The sequence below is a fragment of the Lepidochelys kempii genome, chromosome 1, assembly GCF_965140265.1.
Source record: "Lepidochelys kempii isolate rLepKem1 chromosome 1, rLepKem1.hap2, whole genome shotgun sequence".
Taxonomy (NCBI): domain Eukaryota; kingdom Metazoa; phylum Chordata; order Testudines; family Cheloniidae; genus Lepidochelys; species Lepidochelys kempii.
The window spans coordinates 260,802,660-260,810,516 of record NC_133256.1 but is presented as its reverse complement, the minus strand read 5'-3'; positions in this window follow the sequence as shown (position 1 = coordinate 260,810,516).

The following is a 7,857-nucleotide window of genomic DNA, read 5'->3' as shown; positions in this document are numbered from 1 at the left end:
CACCCATTCCTGGACCTCCTAACCCAGGACAGGGGGGGAATCAATTACCCAGATCCCTACCTCATGGCCTGATGTTTGGAGGGCGTCAGAAATAGACCACTCATGTTCGGCCCCTGTTCAGACTATTCTCAACCAAAGCAGAAAAGATTCTACTAGAGAACCTGCTAGCTGGCCCAACGGCGATACATTTTGGCCTGGGCACAACTCCACCAACATTCTCCAGCCACTCCAAGTATCCTGGTTGTCGTAGACTATCTCCTGTCCCCAAAGACCTCAGGTGTCTCTATTAGCTAGTTTCGAGTGCACCTAGAAGTGATTAGTGCTTCCCTCCCCCTGATAGAAGGACGTTTTGTCTGTACTCATCTAGCTGCAGTGCGGTTTATGAAAGGCCTAATCTGGACTTTCTCACCAGTGATCAAACCTACACCTCAGTGAGAACTTAATCTCATTATGTCAACACTTTCAAACCCATGGTGACATGTTCCTTGACCTACCTATCGATGGAGGTGGCATTCTTAGTGGCTATCACTTTGGCCAGGAGGGTCAATGAGCTCAGCACCATCGTGGTGGACCCTCCTTATACTATTTTTCACAAAGAGAAGGCTTCTCTGTGACTACACCCCAAGTGTCTCCCCAAGCTTGTTTCTAAATTTCACATCAATCAAAGTATACACTGACGTGTGTTTTTTCCCAAACCCCCATGCTTCTGCTGAAGACAAGAGATTTCGCTCCTGCAGTGTCCTAACAGATAAAGCACAAGATGGGGTATTAGTTAGTATCTACTAATGACCACCAAAATCACACCAGGGAACAGGGTGACTTGCTCCTTATGCACCTATTTGTAGAGGGAAAAAAAACCAAAACTGAGTGATCATGAGGGACTTCAATCTGAGACGTATGCTGGAGGGTTTATGCTGCCAATACTAAAAACATCCTTGGAATTTCTAAACATTATTTATGACAATTTCCTAACTCAGAAAAAAGATTACAGCCAACATAGACCTTGTCCTAACAGATAAGTTCCTCTTTATCATAGAAATTAGGTCCAAGTGATCATGATTTGATCACATAATATGCAAGCAGAATAAAGTCCAGATCAGTACTATATACAGTTGGTGCTTTCACAAAGCTGAAAACAATTACGAGCCAAAGCAACTCGGAGGAAGAATTTAATCAGAAAAATATGAATGCTAATTGGGAATCATTTAAGAACACCATACACTAGATGCCCAAAAAATCTACAATCCTGCAACTGAGGAAGAAGACAGGGTTGATTTAAAAAAAACGGATCTGGTTTAGAGGAGAAATGGAGGCAGCTATAAAAATAAAAAATAATATATAACAACTGGAAGAAATTGGAAATTGATAGTAGTTAATATTAAAACAGAAATTAGGAATTGTAGAAAAGTGCTAAGGAAAGCAAAGGGATGCAAGGAGAAATCTATGGCCAGCAGAGTTAAGGACAATAAATAAAATTTTAAAAAATATATTAGGAACAAAAAGAATCCTGACAGTGGGACTGGTCCATTGCTTGATGGAAATGGTAGAATTATTAATAATAATGCAGAAAAGGCAAAAGTGGTCAATAACTATTTCTGTATTTGGGGGAAAACATATGACACAGTCTCATCATTAGGTGATAACACTCTTTCCATTCCACTAGTATCTCTGGAGGATGTTAAACAGAACCTACTAAAGTTAAATATTTTTAATTCAGTTGGTCCAGATAACTTACATTCAAGAGTTTTAAAAGCTCTCGCTGAGAAGCACACTGGACCATTAATGTTGCTTTTCATTAAGTCTTGGAGCGCTAGGAAAGTTCCAGAACATTGGAAGAAAGTGAATGTGCCAATTTTTAAGAAAGATAAACAGAATAATCCAGGTAATTATAGGCCTGTATAGACTTTGATCCCCAACAAGATAATGGAACAGTTGATATGGGATTTGATTAACAAAGAATTAAAGAAGGGTAATGTAATTAATGCAATTTAACATGGGTTTATGGAAAAATCATCCTGTCAAGTTAATTTCATATCTTTTTGTGATGAAATTACAAATTTGGTTGATAAAGGTAATAGTAGTGACATAATAGACTTAGATGTCTGTAAGGCTTTTGACTTGATACCACAATGTTTTGATTAAAAATAACTAGAATGATATAAAATTAAGATGGCACGCATTAACTGGATTAAAAACTGGCTAACTGATAGGTCTCAAAATGTAACTGTAAATAGGAAATAATCACTGAGCGGGGTGTGTTTCCAGTGGGATCTTGCAGGGATTGTTTCTTGGCCTTACGCTATTTAGCATTTTTTTTTATCAATGACCTGGATGAAAACATAAAATCATCACTGATAAAGTTTGCAGATGATGCAAAAATTGGGGGAGTGGTAGGTAATGGAGAGGAGTGGTCACTGATTCAGAGCAAATTGGATTGGCTGGTAAACTGGGTGCAAGCAGACAATATATGGTTAAATGTAAATGTCTACATCTAGGAACAAAGAATGTAGGCCATACTTACAGGATGAGGGATTCTTTCCTAGCAAGCAGTGCTCTGAAAAAGATTTGGGAGGGGTATAATCAGCTGAACATGAGCTTTCAGTGTGATGCTGTGGCCAAAAGAGCTAATGCGATCCTCAGAGGCACACACTAGGGGATCTTGAGTATGGGTACAGAAGTTACTTTATCTCTGCATTTGGCACTGGTGCAACCAGGGCTGGAATACTGTGTTCAGTTCTAGTGCCCACAGTTCAAAAAGGATACCGATAAACTGGAGAGAATTCAAAGAGCAACAAAAACGATTAAAGGGTTAAAAAAACCTTCCCTTCTAGTGATCCAGTAGAACCTCAGAGTTACGAACATCTTGAGAATGGAGGTTGTTTGTAACTCTGGAATGTTCGTAACTCTGAACAAAACATGAAGGTTGTTCTTTCAAAAATTTACAACTGAACATTGACTTAACACAGCTCTGAAACTTTACTATGCAGAAGAAAAATGCTGCTTTCCCCCTTATTATTTTTTTTTAGTAGTTTACATTTAACACAGTACTGTATGTATTTGCTTTTTTGCCTCTGCTGCGGCCTGATTTTCCATTTCCGGTTCCAAATGAGGTATGTGGTTGACTGGTCAGTTCATAACGATGGTGTTCATAACTCTGAGGTTCTACGGTAGACTCAAAGAGCTCAATCTATTTAGCTTAAGAAAGAGAAGTTTAAGGGGTGACTTGATTACATTTTGTCAGTATCTACATGGCGAACAAACATTTAACAGTGGGCTCTTCAGCCTAGCAGAGAAAGATATAACATGATCCAGTGGCTGGAAGCTGAAGCTGTGTAACCGATGTAGAAGGGAGGTAAGTCTGACTTAAAGTATTTGCACAGACCATGAATTCCTATCCTTGCAAGAGACAATTGCTGGATTTTCGGTATGAGCCATTTAAATTGGGGTGGGCAAACTACGGCCCGCGGGCCGGATCCAGCCCATCAGGGCTTTGGATCCAGCCCACAGGATTGCCACCCCCGTGGCACTGCAGGCAGCATGCCGCTCCCAGAAGCGGCTGGCATCACGTCTCTGAGGCCCCTGGGGGGGGCGGGGAAGGGGGTACTGTGCATGGCCCTCGCCTGCAGGCACCACCCCCCACAGCTCCCATTGACCGGGAACGGGGAACCGCGGCCAATGGGAGCTTTGGGGGAGGTACCCGCAGGCGAGGGCAGCGCGCGGAGCCCTCTGCACTCCCCCCGGGGCTGTAGGGATGTGGTGCCGGTCGCTTCTGGGAGTGGCATGGTGCAGCACGGGGCCAGGGCGGGGAGCCTGCCTCAGTGCCGCTGCCACCCTGGAGCCTCTCCAGGTAAGCGGCACTGGGCCGGAGCCCACACCCCGAACCCCTCCTGCACTCCAACCCCCTGCCTTGAGCTCCCTGCTGCATCCCTCCTGAACCTCAACCCCCTGCCCTGAGCCCCCTTGTACACCTCGCACCCCTCCTGTGCCCCAATCCCTTGCCCTGAGCCCCTTCCTGCACACCGCACCCCCTCCCACACCTTGCACTCCCTCCCGCACCCCAACCCCCTGCCCCAGCCCTACATTCATGGCCCTGCATGCAATTTCGCCACTGAGATGTGGCCCTTGGGCCAAAAAGTTTGCCCACCCCTGATCTAAATACTAAATGAGAAATTATAGTAGGATTCATTTTCTTTCTGTTAGGAATGCAGGACTAGTCTTTACCATAAGACAGTGATGCGCACACACACAATTAATAATTTCAAATGCCTTTTTAACGAATAACACTCCAAAGATAAACTGTTATTGCACAGCAGTTACAATGCACCCTCCCTGGACTAACTAATATCACTACTGGGAAATTTGTTGTTTTCCTTTAAAATGAAGAATATAACACAGGACTTCTGACAATTGGAGACCTTCAGATTTACATAGGCTCACCCTGGGTACTATATTGACAATTCAGTAAAACATTTTGTTGTCCTACATAATGAATAGTTTCAGCAGCCACACTACTGAGCACAGAGACACCTTCAAATCAGAAAGGAAAAAAACCGAGACGATTACTGAAGCTGTCAGGCTCACGTGCTGGCTTTGGTCCTATTATGTAATACGCCTCACAAAGACATTTGGCCTCCTGTCTGTGATTCCTCCTTAATGGTGTTTTCCCAGTCTCAAGCCCACTGATTTCTGTAAAGTTACAGGAAATTGGAATGAAATCCAACCCACAGATTCAGTCTGGGTTACCTCTGGCAGCTCTATCTTCTCCCTGCAGGGCTGGGCTGGATCTGACTGGTGCGCTACCAGTCAGGGCACAGGGCCATGCCTTGTGGCTCAATAATATGTATATTCACACAAACACAATTGTTCTACTTACTTAATTCTAAGTTGGCTTCCTAGAATAAGAAGAGTAAGGCAGCCCTTTAGGCAAGTAGCAAACTTCCTTATCCCCTTACCATAACCAACTGCTATATAAACAATACTTACTGTCCTCCTTGGCAGGGCTGGCCCTAAACAAATAGTGCCCCAGGCGAGGAGTGTCTTTGGTGCTCCCCCCATCTCCATTTGTTAAACTTTTGAATACCTTATTTTTTTATTGCATTTGTAGCCCATTTCACAATTTGGATGCACGATTTGCATGCATGATTTATCCCTGTCATATAAGATGATAAATTTGCACACTAGGATCTCTAAATCTATATTTATTCATGCCATAGGTAAGCAAATAAAAATGGTTTCCTCTAAGTTTACAGAAACCTTTTAATTTTAAGAATAACTGAAATGTACTAACATCAAGAAATTGAACTGTGCACCAACACTGGGCGGGGCATTATTAAATAGGGTTACAGCAGGTGACAGCCTTAGACCGTTAACCCTCGTCTCTTTAGTTCGAAAGGTTGCTTTTCTCGCCTTTGCCCTCGTGAACTGAAGCCCAGCGTCCGAGAGATCCAGAGACTGGACAATGGTATTTTCAAGCGATAAAATATCAAGTGGTGTCAGTCTCTGGTCAGCCACCGTCCATCACAGATAAGTTATAATGAGCCTGAGCTTCAAAAAGCTGCGCTCACCACTTGCATCTGTGACTGGCAGCATGATCAGAATCCTCAAAGCTATCCACACATGAGGAAAAGTGTCCTTCAGCTCTGCATCAGGAATGAATTGGAGAACTTGGAGTGGAGAGTGCTTCCAGCATGGCATAATGTGATGGATGTTGTCCAGTTTGACATCGAGACATCCAAACATCTTTCATGTGTCTGTCTGGTGAAGGTCCGTACAATTGTTCAAGAGTGTTTTTCTGTCTGCTGGCAGCTTACTAAGGTCATACAAAACCCCCAGGTCTTTTCATGGTGCTTCATTTGTCCAAACCTTTCTTCAGTGAACACTCAAGCAGTGTCAACGAGTGAGGGAAAAAAAACTCCATCTTGAATTTTTCTTCCGAGTTTCCCATCACCTCATCTCTGGCCTCAAAACCAAACTGTCTCTTCTTCCAGTGAATATGAGATTCTTTGAAGACAGGCTCAGCTCCTAAGTTTTCCGCTATTGCTTTAGCAGCAGTGATGGCATCTTCAAATCTGTTGTCTCTGTAGGCCACAATGAAATCAAGGTAGCTCCTCATGGTTACGATGTCTGTCGAATGAGTTTGTAATGCCTTGCTTACAACGTTTACTTGGAACAGGGTATCATGCCAAACCAAAACTGAGACCAGAAATTTGAAGTCAGTGATCTGGTTTGCCAGGCTTTGTGCCTCATGTCGGATTCTGGCCTTGGCAGTGGCAGCAAGGACGGAGGGATGGCATAGGAGCCACAACGTAGGCTGTACCCCTAGGAAGATGGTCCTATGGCACCTTCGCCTGCTCCACTCTTACACATCACCCATGGTGTGTCATAAAATAGGGGTGCCATATCCTGAGAGCTGGGCCTTGTATATTTGTTTTAATCAGTGTTAAAATCTGAACATTACGGGCCAATTTAGAAATTTAGAGCAAAAATTTCAAAAATGCAGTAATTAAAATGATGCAAAAATGAATGTGTAGAGCACACTGAGGGCCAGATTCAATACTTGCATCAGCTTTACCATCATCAAATAGCTCATCCGTGGGCTTATTCCTGATGTACACTGGCGTGCGTAAGAGGAGAATATGGCCCATAATGTGCTAAGTGAGGCCCTGGTCCAGCAAAGGATTTAGCACATGCCTAATGTGAAGACCATGAGTAGTCCCATAGTCACACATGCTTAAATGCTTGACTGGATCAGGTCCTCAGTCTCCAATGTAAACAGTTCTATGCTGTACATCATGTTGGCACCTAATTGTTTAATTCACGAATGTAATGAACTGATAACACTTGGACATTCTGGTGTGTGTGTTAGAATATAGCTATGCGGGCCTGCCTGTAAAGGCCTATACTTTAAGAACTTCGGTGTATTTTTATCACTTAGCTAGTTATAGAGGTATAAAACAAAGAATCAAAATCACAGTCCGCCTGTGTATGGGCCTTCTCTCACTAAGAAAGTCTGAGGCCTTGTTCTTAGGCTAAGGCCTTTGACTAAGCAGCAGGGGCAGCCAGCCATATGCTGGGAAGTGTATGGTCACATCCTCACATTCCAAACCAGGCAAGGCAAGGCTCTGCGGCGTCAGAGCCAGGAAGGGGACACGGGGTAAAGGCTCTGAGGCATCAGATCCAGGAAGGGAACACGGGAACAAACTCTATCAGCATACAGAGATACGCCCAATTGGTGTGAAAGGCTTCGGAATATGCTTGTTTGGAAATTAACCCCAATAAACATCGCATTGTCTGCACTTTGGACTTCTGGTCTTTTGCTGCTTGCTGTCTGCCTGACAAGAACCAGGGAAGTGGGAGGGTGAAGGGAAGGCCCTCCAACACTGTGTTTTACAAAACCGTGTCTATGGCTTGTTTTCTTGCTGTCCATTTGGGCATCTCCTTGAAATCCCTCCACCCCCTTTAACAGGCAGGAAAATCACAAAGTTTGCAGAAAGCTATCGAAGCATCAAAACCATGACATTCTTTGTGGAGAAGTCCCTGAGCAGAAGCAGCATATGCTGCTTGGGGCTCTCCAGTGCTCAGCAAAAACTGGTTACTAACCAACCACGTGAGGAGAAACCCTGATGGCAGGGTGACCAGATAGCAAGTGTGAAAAATCCAGATGGGGAGGGGGAACAGTAATAGGCGCCGATAAAAGAAAAAGTCCTGACTAGCAGGACTGTCCCTATAAAATGGGGACATCTGGTCACGCTAGGTAAGGATTGCTACTTCTGAATACAAGGGGCAATTCGAGCCCTAGGAGAGACTCATCCTTGCATGTGGACCCAGCCTGACAGCTCCCACAGGCTCCAGGGGCTC